A 13,328-nucleotide genomic window follows, 5' to 3' on the forward strand; every position below is an offset into this window, starting at 1 on the left:
TGTGTCCACTGCTGAACCGGACAAGTAATTACAGTGACCTTAACCTATTTTAAGTAACATAGATCTTTTTAATTAATTTTTAACCCCAAAACTGTATTACTTAAGTTACCATTGTACAAATTTTCAATAAAATCCATCATTGATCTCTTCTCAAGTTATTCTCTGGAAACCAATATCTGGGCAGACAAACAAACAGACAGACAGACAGACTGACAGACAGACAGACAGACAGACAGACATACAGACAAAAAGACAGACAGACAGATATATACACAGACAGACAGAAAGACACATGGACAGTCAGACAAATGTACAAACAGATAGACAGACAGACAGACAGACAAATGGATAGACAAATAGACAAACAAACAGGTAGACAGACAAATGGACAGACAAACAGGTAGACAGAACAAGAGGCCCATGGGCCTTAGCGGTCACCTGAGTTCAGATACAGAATGAAACAAAGACACTAAAAAAAACTATATATTGGCCCATCAGGCCCTTGAAACCAGTCAGTGATTTTATAACTGACTTTTCAATCTATGAAGAGTATCTGGTTCCATCAAATCTGTGAATTCAGAAGATTTTTTTTCCTTATTTTAGTCATTTTGACCCCTTTTGGCCCCGCCCATCTACCCCTGGAGGTTGGCCAGGACCAATATGGATATGATGCTAAAATGCTATCATAGGGTAATAATTCTAAACAAGTTTGACCTATTGAAACTTAAGCAAATAATGCTCATAAATGTGTTTTTCCAATATCAATTAAAATAGATTTGACCCCTAATCAGGGGAAAGTCTGAGATGCCAGGGCCATGAAATTCACAATTTTTGTATAGAACCTTAAAAAGACCTTCTAATTTATGAATAGTATTTGGTTCCATCAAATTTTTAATTCAGAAGGAGACTTTTGAAATTTTAGCCATTTTGACCAATTTTGGCACCACCCTCTGGCCCATGGGGGTCGGCCAGGACCAATATGGATATGATGTTGTTAAAATACTATCTCAGGCTAATAATTCTGAACAAAATTTGACTCATTTCCTATTACGAATGACCAAATAATGCTCAAAAATGTAAAGACCTTTTCCCTATATAAACTATAGTAGTTTGAAATTTTGACCCCCTCCTCCAGGTTTCAATGGGGGCAACGTGAGACCCCAGGGTCATATAATTCACAATTTTTGTAAAGGACCTAAAGACCTTTTAATCTATGAAGTGTATTTGATTCTACCATTTCAGGAATTTCACAAGAAGATTTTTGAAGTTTTAGCCTATTCGACCCCTTTTGGCCCCACCCCTCAGGCCCTGGGGGTCAGTTGTAGAAAAATTGTTAATAGGATTCAATGGCCTTCTACGATACTGATAATTCTGACAACATTTGACTCATTTCCTATACAAATGACTCAAGAAATAATGCTCAAAAATGTCCTTTTCCCTGTATAAACAACTATAGTAAAATTGACCCCCCCCCTCCCCAGGGGGAACGTGAGACCCCAGGGTCATATAATCCACAATTTTTGTAAAGGACCTCAAGACCTTTTAATCTATGAAGAGGATTTGATTCTACCATTTCAGGAATTTCAGAAGAAGATATTTGAAGTTTTAGCCTATTTGACCCATTTTGGCCCCACCCCTCAGGCCCCTGGGGGGCTGGGACCATATAATTCACAATTTTGCTTGATCTTTGGCTATGAAAGGTTTCTGCAAAATTTCAACAAATTTGGTTCGGGAGTTTTGGAGAAGAAGTCGAAAAAGTAAATTGTTTATCGCCATACGACGGACGACGTACGACGCACGACGGACGACGCACGACGACGGACAAAAGGCGATTAGAATAGGTCACTTGAGACTTCGTCTCAGGTGACCTAAAAACATAAACAGACAGATGGAGACCCCTATAGTTCCCTTTGATATTCACCACCATGAGACTTGTAATAAACCAGGACCATATTTTATTGGAAAAAATCTTATCCATGTGACAATGGCCTTGATAGAAATAAAGCAAAAAACGACCTCTTGTAGAAATTAAAATGTTTTTTAAACCTTTCATTTCAACATATTTTAGGAACTGACCATGCAATCATCTTGTGGTTGGTCTGTATATATATATATATAGCCATGCCCCATGCTCGCACACAAACATGTACCTAGTATTCAATGTCAGAGCAAATGTCATAGCATACAATACAAGGTGCAAACTCATATGCTGTTTTATTGACTTATAATAGATTACTTTGTTAACAAGGGGATATGTATTTTCAACAACATCAACAATATACCAAAGTTTGAAATAAATATATATTTGCAATCATGAAAAGCTGTCTTACATCAGATTCACTGTATTTAAGCATTGTTTGGTAGATAGGAAGTGGATATGTGGTAAATAAGAACTTGATCATCACTGGCAGAGAAAACATGGAAACACCTTGTGTAGGAATCACTAACTAGGATTGTTTTAGTATAGTAATGTCAGGATTCACTGACTTATATTTAACCAAGGGAGCAATGATACAGAATAGACGATTCATTTTAAGAATACATCAACACAGAGATCATGAGTAGAGCTCAATATAAATACATACAAAACATCTGCAGTCATGTCTTAATCCTTGTTTTTATTCTCAAAATATTACATTTTACTTGTACAGTTCTCTTTGCCCTGATTTCTTGAATTCTCTGGAATTGCTGGAAAACATTGAATAATCCATTATCCAGCCATGGCCAAATATAGAGCATGCCCAAGCTACCAAATCACAATATAAATTCTTTTTGAATATTTTTATATTCTTTAAACTACAAGAATATAAATCAGATTGTGTTGTCAACTTCTTGTGGATTTCTGAACTAAAGCCTCCACCCCAAAACCAAATTTATATTTCCGTCTATATCGCGCATCTCCATTAGCCTCGCGATTTTATGGTAGGGTTTTAACGACAACCCTAGTCTTTGGTAAGTGAGGACGTGCCATGGTAATGCGCAGTATAAGGACAATATGGCTGCCATTAATTCTGGCCATATACCATTCAGTGTAACCGGTTGCCATGGTAACATGTTTTCCATGTTTTGATATATACATGTTTTATGGCCATAAGAGCAGGATGAGGAAACAATTGACTTGTTTACAAACCTACTTATCATCAAGATACGAACCATAAAAGAAATTGTTTTTCAGCACAAGCCTAGCCATTATAAAACCTCTGTTTCATACACATAATCTTCCATCAATTTTTTTTCCGGTTACTTCCCAGACAGCAGAAAGCCAGAGTATTAGATTTACTGGGGTATTTGCTTTCCTTCAATAATAATATGTCTGAGCTGTACATGTAACAGTCATTGTTCTCAGGCTTGGTCAACAACAAGAGGTCCATTGGGCATGTATTACTCATCTGTGACTTCAATCTATATAAATGCTGATTTGGATACTAATACATCAACAGAATTCCTCTTCATTTTAACATGAAAAATCTCTTGAGCAGAATCTGTATAACACATTTTCATGAACCATACAGTGACTTTGCGAGTAGGTCAAGGTAATACATTTAGCTCAGAGCTCCAGATAAAATTTCAGGTCAAAGGGTTTTACCCCCTATTTTTTAAACTCACAATGCTGACTTTACTCCTTGATTTTTTTTTCCCAATGCTGATTTGAAAATTCCAAAGGGTAATTTACCCTTGTGAGTACTTTAAATGCTGATTTTGACCTGTTTTTTGTAAAGGTTTTCAAACTATAGACTGTCACTGTGTTCATTAATATTTAAAAACACAAACAGTAAAACCTGTCATAACAACCACCTCTGTATAAATACCAACTGCTTCTGAAGAGTTGAAGACTATTTTAATTGGGTCACAGCTGACCAAAATCAAAGACCACTTGTCTATAACCTTTTTCTCTTTGTCCCTTGGGTGGTCATTATGTAGGTTTGACTGTACATGTTATATAGATATATTTGGTTTCTAAATCGATTTCTTTTCTTCTAAAAAAAATTGCCAGAAAATAATAACAAGAGATCCCAGAGGGATCTTGGCGCCCACCAAAGAATGATCTATGTCTGACAACAGAAAGAGGGATCTTTTCTCTGCTTTTCAAACTTTTACTACATACTATATATGAAACTTTAGAAAGATCCTTTCAGTACTTTCTGAGATATGTACCAGTAACAAACTTTTAATTATCAAAATTCAAGATGGCTACCTGTCGATCATCTTGCTGACCGATAAGTCCGAAAATGCACAAAACTCCTTCAGGAATCTGAACATGAAATTTGAGAGAGATCCCTTCAGTACTTTCTGAGAAATAGCGGCAACAAACTCTAACTATCAAAATCCAAGATGGCCGCCAGTCGGCCATTTTGTTGACCGTTTGTTATCTGTCACAAAATGCAATATGCACAACTAGGGTCCTAGGGGAACTTACATATGAAATTTGAGAAAGATCCCTTCAGTACTTTCTGAGAAACAGCGGTAACAAACTTTAACTATCAAAATCCAAGATGGCCGCCGGTCAGCCATCTTGTTGACCGATCGCTTCCAAAATGCAATATGCACAACTAGGGTTCAAGGGGAATATGTATACGAAATTTAAGAGAGATCCCTTCAGTACTTTCTGAGAAATAATGGTAACAAACTTTAACTATCAAAATCCAAGATGGCCGCCGGTCGGCCATCTTGTTGACCAATCAGTCCCAAAATGCAATATGCACAACTAGGGCCCTAGGGGAACCTACATATGAAATTTGAGAAAGATTCCTTAAGTACTTTCTGGGAAATAGCGCTTAATCCCTCTTTCCCTCTTTTTAATCCCTCTTTTCAGATAAACATAGTAGTTAAATCTTGACCTAAACAAATATTCATCATCTAAAACTGCATGATCAGAAAATTTGTCTTTGTTAGGACCATCATTGCTTCATACAATTGTTTCCTTAGGAAAGCAATATGTTTTATTGTGATGGATGTACAACATCTTGTACTTATAAAGATTGGAATCTCCACCTACCTTCTCGTTAGTGACTGCTGTTGATGTCTCTCCGAGGTTTCTTACCACATCTTCGTCCTCATCCAATCACGATGTAACATATCAAGTATCAGTGTCAGGTTATCTGGAATCAAAGTAAACAGTGTGTATCTCGTGATTATATTGGCAACGCATGCAAACACGAAACATAAACTAGACTGCTCAATATGTCACATCGAAATTCTTATAACAAGCCCATCTTCTATTACACCACTGTCAATGTGAACCTAACCTGATAATGCTTGGATGCCTAACTGGTTTTTCTACTGAATATATCTGGAATAAATCTGAGAAATTGATTCCTCATTTATAGCAAAGCTGTCACTTTCAGGTCAAATATTCAGTACCCTTAATTGGCAATGTTAAGAGGTGACATCATTCCCTGAATGTGAAAAGTTCTTTTTTTCCTATTCATCTTAGATTTTTCAATCTCTCATATCTCACATCCATCCTTGTGGAAGAAAAATAAGAGAAATCTGTGAATGAATAAATGAATGATAGAAGGAGTGAGCAAATGAATGAATGAATAATCTGTATCACTGAGAGTAGTTGTTTTTTTAAATATTTTGAATTTGTTTTATTTTTTTATCTTTCCTGAAAAAAGACACTGTAGTACAAACAAAGTTAGAAAAATGCTCAAATTAATCATGCATCCATCTTCACCTGTGCAAAGTTTGAACGAAGGCTAATGATAGATTCTTCGACATACTTTAATCACTCAGCCTTCACATGCCAAAAGTTGGAACAAAGGAAGTGATAGATTGTTGGACATTTTAAACTCACAGCCATGGCAACAGTTTGCCAAAGCCTAGTGATAGAATGTTGGACATTTTAACCATGCAGCCATAACAACAGTTTGCTACAATATATCAATATAAAAAAAAAAAAAAATTCGAATTCAAATAAGAGATCTTCGGATTCTTTATATTACTTCAATATCAAAATGCGATTTCTATAAGAGGCGCCTCCGAGGATCAATATGGAGCTATATAGTAGATCCACTGCATTCAATTTTATATCCTGTCTAAGATCCAAAGCTCAGTCACTTGAATGATGTGTCTGGCATTTTTTTTTTTTTTTTTTTTTTTTTTAATTTTCATTTTCAAATCGGGTGACATTGTTATTGTATGGATTGGTCGTCTGCGTCTTATGTAACCAGGCAGAGATTAGAGGCGATGAGACTACTAATGAGATTATACCAGGGATAGTGATGATCGGAAGCTTCACAAAGATAAGGTGTCTGAGCCAGACTTTATTTAGTTGAGTCATTATCGTCTGTCAGGACACTTTTGTGCCCTGGTCTGTAACAGACATTCTGTTGGTAACAGTGACCTTTGTACAACAACAGGTTTTATATCAAGAAAGGTCAAGAAGCAGCAGGTCAGGTCCAGTCAAGCTACTTAAATAGGTCAAGAAGCAACAGGTCAGGTCAGGTCCAGTCAAGCTACGTAATTAGGCCAAGAAGCAACAGGTCAGGTCCAGTCAAGCTACTTAAATAGATAAAGAAGCAACAGGTCAGGTCCAGTCAAGCTACTTATATAGGTCAAGAAGCAACAGGTCAGGTCTCCAGTCAAGCTACTTCAATAGGTCAAGAAGAAACAGGTAAGGTCCAGTCAAGCTTCTTCAATAGGTCAAGAAGAAGCAAGTCAGGTCCAGTCAAGCTACTTCAATAGGTCAAGAAAAAATGGGTAAGTTCCAGTCAAGCTACTTCAATAGGTCAAGAAGCAACAGATCAGGTCCAGCCAAGCTACTTCAATAGGTCAAGAAGCAACAGGTCAGGTCAGTCAAGCTACTTCAATAGGTCAAGAAGAAACAGGTAAGGTCCAGTCAAGCTACTTCAATAGGTCAAGAAGCAACAGGTCAGGTCCAGTCAAGCTACTTCAATAAGTCAAAAAACAGGAGGTAAGTTCCAGTCAAGCTACTTCAATAGGTCAAGAAGCAACAGGTCAGGTCCAGTCAAGCTACAATAGGACAAGAAGCAACAGGTCAAGCTTTTATATAAGCTACTTAAATAGGCTGGTAGACAAGAAGCAACAAGTCAGGTCCAGTCAAGCTACTTCAATAGGTCAAGAAGCAACAGGTCAGGTCCAGTCAAGCTACTTCAATAGGCCAAGAGGAAACAGGTCAGGTCCAGTCAAGCTAATAGGCCAAGAGGAAACAGGTCAGGTCCAGTCAAGCTACTTCAATAATAGGCCAAGAAGCTAACAGGTCAGGTCCAGTCAAGCTACTTAAATAGGCCAAGACAAGAAGCAACAAGTCAGGTCCAGTCAAGCTACTTCAAATAGGTCAAGAGGAAGAGAAACAAGTCAGGTCCAGTCAAGCTACTTCAATAGGTCAAGAAGGAAACAGGTCAGGTCCAGTCAAGCTACTTCAATAGGCCAAGAAGCAACAGGTCAGGTCCAGTCAAGCTACTTCAATAGATAAAGAAGCAACAGGTCAGGTCCAGTCAAGCTACTTCAATAGGTCAAGAAGCAACAGGTCAGGTCCAGTCAAGCTACTTCAATAGATAAAGAAGCAACAGGTCAGGTCCAGTCAAGCTACTTCAATAGGTCAAAAGGTAAACAGGTCAGGTCCAGTCAAGCTACTTCAATAGGTCAAGACAGGAAACAGGTCAGGTCCAGTCAAGCTACTTCAATAGGCCAAGAGGAAACAGGTCAGGTCCAGTCAAGCTACTTCAATAGGTCAAGAAGCAACAGGTCAGGTCCAGTCAAGCTACTTAAATAGGTCAAGACAAGAAGCAACAAGGTCAGGTCCAGCCAAGCTACTTCAATAGGTCAAGAAGCAACAGGTAAGGTCCAGTCAAGCTACTTCAATAGATAAAGAAGCAACAGGTCAGGTCCAGTCAAGCTACTTAATAGGTCAAGAAGCAACAGGTCAGGTCCAGTCAAGCTACTTCAATAGATAAAGAAGCAACAGGGTCAGGTCCAGTAAAGCTACTTAAATAGGCCAAGACAAGAAGCAACAGGTCAGGTCCAGTCAAGCTACTTCAATAGGTCAAGAGCAACAGGTCAGGTCCAGTCAAGCTACTTCAATAGGTCAAGAAGGAAACAGGTCAGGTCCAGTCAAGCTACTTCAATAGGCAAAGGAAACAGGTCAGGTCCAGTCAAGCTACTTCAATAGTAAAGAAGCAACAGGTCAGGTCCAGTCAAGCTACTTCAATAGGTCAAGAAAGAAGCAACAGGTCAGGTCCAGTCAAGCTACTTCAATAGGTCAAGAGGAACAAGTCAGGTCCAGTCAAGCTACTTCAATAGGCAAGAGGAAACAGGTCAGGTCCAGTCAAGCTACTTCAATAGGCCAAGAGGAAACAGGTCAGGTCCAGTCAAGCTACTTCAATAGATAAAGAAGCAACAGGTCAGGTCCAGTCAAGCTACTTCAATAGATAAAGAAGCAACAGGTCAGGTCCAGTCAAGCTACTTCAATAGGTCAAGAAGCAACAGGTCAGGTCCAGTCAAGCTACTTCAATAGGTCAAAAGGAAACAGGTCAGGTCCAGTCAAGCTACTTCAATAGGTCAAGAAGGAAACAGGTCAGGTCTTCAATCAAGCTCACTTCAATAGGCCAAGAGGAAACAGGTCAGGTCCAGTCAAGCTACTTCAATAGATAAAGAAGCAACAGGTCAGGTCCAGTAAAGCTACTTAAATAGGCCAAGACAAGAAGCAACAAGTCAGGTCCAGTCAAGCTACTTCAATAGGTCAAGAGGAAACAGGTCAGGTCCAGTCAAGCTACTTCAATAGGCCAAGAGGAAACAGGTCAGGTCCAGTCAAGCTACTTCAATAGATAAAGAAGCAACAGGTCAGGTCCAGTCAAGCTACTTCAATAGGTCAAGAAGCAACAGGTCAGGTCCAGTCAAGCTACTTCAATAGGTCAAGAAGCAACAGGTCAGGTCCAGTCAAGCTACTTCAATAGGTCAAGAAGCAACAGGTCAGGTCCAGTCAAGCTACTTCAATAGGTCAAGAAGCAACAGGTCAGGTCCAGTCAAGCTACTTCAATAGGTCAAGAAGCAACAGGTCAGGTCCAGTCAAGCTACTTCAATAGGTCAAGAGGAAACAGGTCAGGTCCAGTCAAGCTACTTCAATAGGTCAAGAAGAAACAGGTCAGGTCCAGTCAAGCTACTTCAATAGGTCAAGAAGCAACAGGTCAGGTCCAGTCAAGCTACTTAAATAGGCCAAGAAGCAACAGGTCAGGTCCAGTCAAGCTACTTCAATAGGCCAAGAAGCAACAGGTCAGGTCCAGTCAAGCTACTTAAATAGGTCAAGAAGCAACAGGTCTACTTAAGAAACCAATGATCAACCATTATTTATCGCATAATCGACCTGATATATCTAATTATTTAGCCCATCTAATATTTTGGCATATGCCACTTGTGTAGTATTCACTGTGACAGAAACAATAACATGACGTCAGCAAAACAAGATGAGACGTCAGGATGGCGGGAAAAACAGGCAACTTCAACTGGATTTTTGCAATACATAATTGACGTGAGTCACTTGGAAATATAGGTTGTTGTAAATTTGTGATAAAAAGTATCTTAAATTTGTGTTCATTTCATGTAGTATTTTATTAAACTTGTCTCCAAATCTTAATTTTGCTTGCCAAGGCTCGCAATAATAAAAACTTCTTAAGACTAGTTTCATCCAATTTCATATGAACTGAGCACTAATAAAAGATCCTATATATAATGTTTGTTGTTTTTCTCTGTTCTTTAGGTTTTCTGTCCCACAATAGTCCAATATCCGACACATCCAGTGGATAGGATGTAACAAACAAATGAATCTGAACCACCATTCACTACCCATACTTCAAAGTCGTTTGTAAACCTTGAATTACTAATCGTTTCGCAAATGTAATACCTTTTATCTTCTGAATATCCAGTGTACCGCATTGTTTCAGACACTGGCATCAATTGTCTTTATTTTTATTAAAAAGATTTCCCCAGGCAAGTAGAATAACAAGGATTTGGTTCATTGTTTCCTTTCAGTACTTTTTACAATAATGGCGAAGTCATGTTACATCCCGATCGGATAACGGTCCACCGTTCCACCTTGTGTGTCATCAGAGACGAGATTGCACCAGGGTGTAACAGTCGCCAACTAAAACCTTCATTGTACATGATAAAGAGGAATCCAGCAGGACAGGGTCTGCTATCCGATCCACTGTTCAGAGCATGTCCTCAGGGTGGCAGCAGTGGGATTAAGCCTCGGACGGAGATGGTGTAAAGATTAGATCCATAGTTATACAAAACCAGGATTCTATCAATTTTTTTTTATTGAAGACATTCCTGAACTGTCTCAAATGTTTTTTTCTTTTGCAATCTTAATTTCTAATTGCAAACATTAATTAGTTCTTGAACAGTAATCAAGATTTTTTTTTTTTTTCGAAATGATAATACATTTTTTATTATTTTTTATAAAGAGTCATTCCATCTAGCATGCCAATCTAGTATTCCAAAAGGATTTGGTTGAAAACAAACAGTATTGATATGGTAAATCAATGAAATACCAATTGAGCTTTAATGTACAAATCAAATGCAGTGAAACTCCCTTTGTTTTTTCCAACATTTCCAAGAGCTGAGCTATGAGTACTACCGGATCTCCAGAAATCTGGCTTCAATAGTACAATTCTTACATCAATGCACAATACATTTACATCCAAAAAATCTAATTATGCTCAAATAATTAAATTAGCAGAAAACGTCAGTTTTAAAATCCATTACTAACACATTTCTAAACCATCAAAGAAAAATCTGGTGTTTTCTCGTGACAATGAAAAATGTTCTGTAGACAAAAAGAACAGTACACAACATCCCAAATAAACCCAGCAATCTTCATATAATTACTCTCCAGAGTGTAACACATTGAATTGGGGTTTTATTTTTTTCATTGGTTAATTGTATACAAATATTGCCACAGAAATAAGACAATAAAAGTCAATGTCATCACATTTTAGTACCAACTTGGACAAAGGAATTGCTTTGATATGACAGAAATGTACGGTTTATAGTAAATGTTGATGGGTTTGGAAAGTTGATATTTGAAATGTCAAGAGGTTAATCAATTATGAGAAGAACTTAAATATTGACAAGTCAGGAATCGAAGGACCCGCTTCATGAATAACCAACCAAAGTATTACACTCTACCACAAGTATAAGTCCTCATGGTTTAACATCCTATTAAAGGTCGAGGTCTTTTAAGGTCATGCCAGGTTTAGCAGGTGGAAAAAAGCCAGAGTATACAGAGAAAAACCATCGACCATTGGTCAGTCTTTGGCAATTGCCCCACATGGGATTCATACTTGGGACCCAGAGTTTGACAGCTTGTGATAATATTTCAGGATATCTTAACACTTCGACCCATTGGAAAGTGCTGAAAATCAAAGCCTGTAGCTTTTCTCCAGTTACTCTTACTTTCCTTCTAGCTTGCAATTGTCATTAAATGAACCTAGATATTACTAGGAAATAATACATAAATGAAGTAGCTTTCTGCAGCCACCTCCAGTTGCCTTCTTCTGCCCTAATTCATTACAGGGTTCAATTATAGGAACCACAGACTAATCGGCAGAGGGAATAAGATACTTTGCAAATATTCAGACTTACTAGTTTGTACTTCTGAGGTATAAGTGTCAAGCACTGGTACTGACTAAGCTGGTGAACCAAACAAGGTCAGCTGAGCTCTTGTATGCTGACCTTAAAATCAGTGTGTTCAAGCGCCTCATTACAGGGAAAAATGTCAACTGACATGGAAAGTCAGAATAACGGAGTAAAACTAAAAGAACCTCGTTCCAAGTTATTCACTGAGCTTTTAATAGCGGTGCATGTACCGTTACTTATGGTGGAATTTGAGACAACATGTCCTCAGACTTAAGGAAAATCACCACAACATTTCTAAAGTTATGGCCTATTGATCCAACAGTTACTGGCGGTTTTCAAACAATTGGCCGTTTTAGAGTAATTGTGCTGCTCTCTTGCAAGATTAACCATACACAGAAGACAGTTTCTATATATATATATATATATACAACAACAGGATATTCCAGATGACATGGGATCCCATCAAATGTACTGTGGTATAATTGTGAAAATGTCTGGCTGAATAGCTAGAATATAGTCAAGACTGAATTCCCACACCGCCACTGCAAATATAAAGGTGATATTGAAAAATGATTTTGTTTTTTACCAAACTGTCTGTAGAATTGATTAAGGTATCACTTCATGAGATTTTTCAATTTTGTTGTTACCCTTTTGTGGAAGATTCTTAATCTTTTGTGGAAAATGTACATGTTTCATCAGCCCTTAAAGGAAGTATATTTTTTCAAAACAGGAATTGATAACCTTGGCCTGAAAAGCGGTTTATGATTTTCAGTACAATTTATAGAATTCTTTGACATATTTATTTGGAAGCATAATTAATCCTTAATTACGGAAAATTCCTTCATTTAAGATTGATCTCTTTTATTTTAAAAATTATGTTTGGACTTGTTTTTTCTATGTAGAATTTTATAATGAGTAATTCCTTAAAGAATGTTGGTGAAATCTGGGCCATTTTTTATTTGTATACAATTAACTCTAAGGGGCGATAATCCATTAAAGTGCCATTATTATAAAGATAGGACAATCAAAACATCTATTCATACAATGTAATCATAACACTATTAATTTTTCATCTTATTCTATTTCTGGAGAAATTTGAGTCATTGCTGACATTTGATTTTTGAAATCTGTTTTGAAGTTGTGAAATATTTGCAAAAAAAAAACCCCAAAAAAACATGTTGCTATTCAGCAAAAAAACAGAGTATTTGAAGAATTTTCAAACATTCAAAAACATGCTTTATGCATATAGCCCAATACAAGAAACGTTTTGGGGAAAATCTACTTCCATAATATAGGAGTGTGAAAAGACATTAAAGTGCAATTTTGACTGACCTACAGTTCAGATCTCAAGATCATGTTCTTGTAGTAATTTAAATCAGAGGAAAAGACATGGCAGGCATCTAAGTTGTTTACAAAACAAATTGATTTATAATGCAATACCTCAAATCTCATGAATTTCAACTCATTAAATCTCAAGGTCATCTCAAAATCAAGTTATGCTTAATGTATCTCAATGTTCATGTAAATGATTTGATATTAATACTTATTCATAGTACATCTATTGTGGTTTTTTTTAAATTGTTAGGAATCAAAGACTTTTCAATGCATTTGTCCTATATACCATAAGATGAAGCAATATATCTGACCTTCAACACAAATCTCAAGGTCAAACGCACATTAACACACATTACATGATCAAAGTAAAATAGGAAATGTATCTTACTTAGTAT

At 37.3% G+C, this 13,328-nt stretch overlaps 1 protein-coding gene across 12 annotated transcripts in view; it reads right to left on the minus strand.

Annotated features, from left to right (window-relative positions):
• LOC138307679 (muscleblind-like protein 1) overlaps window positions 1–13,328 on the minus strand; it is a 281,769-nt gene that overhangs the window by 228,633 nt on the left and 39,808 nt on the right. For all 12 annotated transcript variants that reach the window (XR_011206032.1, XM_069248509.1, XM_069248506.1 and 9 more), the window contains exon 2: window positions 4,997–5,099. The gene's annotated coding sequence lies outside the window, so the exon portion shown is untranslated. The remainder of the gene's footprint in view (window positions 1–4,996; window positions 5,100–13,328) is intronic.

Source organism: Argopecten irradians, chromosome 14 (assembly GCF_041381155.1).
Source record: "Argopecten irradians isolate NY chromosome 14, Ai_NY, whole genome shotgun sequence".
Lineage (NCBI taxonomy): Eukaryota > Metazoa > Mollusca > Bivalvia > Pectinida > Pectinidae > Argopecten > Argopecten irradians.